A 1,824-nucleotide genomic window follows, 5' to 3' on the forward strand; every position below is an offset into this window, starting at 1 on the left:
GCACAATTCCCTTCCCAGGAGCAAAGAATTAAGGCAACACGGTAACACAAAAAGCAAAGGATGAACAGATAGTATCACTAGGAACAATGCAGAGATTATGTAATGTGCAAGAGTAAAAAAAAATTCGAATCAGATGAAGAGGCAGCTCCCCATAACACAATATTCTGATAAGTATTCAATATTCAAGGAAGGGAGGTGATTTGAGAGGAAAAAAGGCTGCTGTGCACTATTCTCAGTCCTTCCCATTAACAATCAGTGAGAAGCTAAGCAAAATACAAAAAGGCTTGGGACTAAAACACCTCAAAACCAGATGAATTCCTAGGGGATTCAGCATATCCCTCAAACAGCATATGGACAAAGCCGCAGCAGAATCAGCAGGGGGGGGGAACAAGACATAGTTTAAAGTTGGGGGAGGGAAGGTTCCGCCAGTAAATAATTTATTTAAGTTTTAGGTATCTGGAAGAAAAAAAATCTGCTGCTTTCATCTGTGGAAAGGGGAAGCAAGGAAAAGAATCTGAGCGCCATGGGCTTGGGAAAGAGGCACTAGCAAGGATGACATCGTAGAGCTTGGAATATAGATGGGAAAATAAGACCGTGGTAAGGGCAGAACTTGGAGAGGAAGGAATAAATTTGTACTTTGCAGGAACTGGATTCAGAGTGAGGGACAACGGCACTCGTAAGCAGTTTGGTGCAGAGGATAGGCATTACTTGTCAGTTGAGCTTGGTACAGCATTAGCAAGAGTGAACAACGGTGGGAGGGGGGCTTAAAATAACATACGCCATTAATACTTGTGAGGAATGTCAACACTTGGGATAGTCTGGAATAGAGTCCGAGGATATCGGCACTAAATGGGATGGGGTCTAGATGGGAAATTCAGGACCTGTTAGGGAGGGGTTCCTGGAGGACTGCTACATTTCTTGTACGCTCTTACCCCTTGTTGGCAGCTGGAAAATTCAGTTTTTCCAGTCCTTGCAGATGTTCAGGTTCCACTCCCAAGAAAGATGGTCTGTTTTGTCATCATCTGTAAAACAGGATTTATTGTTGTAGCTGCCCCTGGCCAACATGCCCTTCGGTGCTTCTTCTATGGGGGTCAGGTAATCGTACTCTTCCAGGCGTGGCCTGTAACTGCCAACCATGTATGTTGTCTTGTCCACTTTAATCCCTTTCCTATAGGTCTGCTGCAGAAACTTCAAACCAGATACAATCTCCTTTTGCACCTTGAAGCAGATTTGTATCCTGTATTCTTACCCTCCTTCAGCAGGAATGACTGTTTTTTAAAGCTCTCTAGGTCTCCTGTAAGGTCAAGTTCCAATGGACCTGGAGCTTCACTGCATACAAGGGGGAGTCTTGTCACCAACACATCAGGGGAGTTCGGATCTATTGTGTCTGGCACAGGACCCAAGAGAGCCTCTTTGTATTTGCGAAGGCTCTCATCATCCATGTCGAGCTCCTGAATCTCTTGAATGCTTTTCTGAGCAGGTGGTCGGTAGTTAACAGAATGTTCGTCATCCTCGTTCTCGGCTGCAGTCTGTGCATGCTGCTCTGCGGTGGGCTTGTGTTCTGCCATTTCTGAACGTATTTCTCAGGTTCCCACTCGCGTACTCGCTGCCTCCCACAGGAATCTATATTGTTCAGTTTTACCTTTATCATGAAACCCACTCACACATAATCTCATATTGCCCAATCAATCACATCTCAACCACTCCATAAAACTAAACAAAATGGTCCAAGAAAATGCGTTATCACAAATCAAGAAGAGAATATGATGTACATTTTTTCCACAATACTGAGTCATGGCCAGCCGACCCAACAAAAGAAGACGT

The 1,824-nt window shown here is 44.5% G+C and overlaps 1 pseudogene; it reads right to left on the reverse strand.

The window, feature by feature from the left end:
* Positions 1-943: 943 nt before the first annotated feature.
* Positions 944-1,587, reverse strand: LOC147730966 (rho GDP-dissociation inhibitor 1 pseudogene; annotated as a pseudogene).
* Between the last annotated feature and the right edge of the window lie 237 nt (positions 1,588-1,824).

This window comes from Lissotriton vulgaris, chromosome 2_1 (assembly GCF_964263255.1).
Source record: "Lissotriton vulgaris chromosome 2_1, aLisVul1.2, whole genome shotgun sequence".
Classification (NCBI taxonomy): Eukaryota; Metazoa; Chordata; class Amphibia; order Caudata; family Salamandridae; genus Lissotriton; species Lissotriton vulgaris.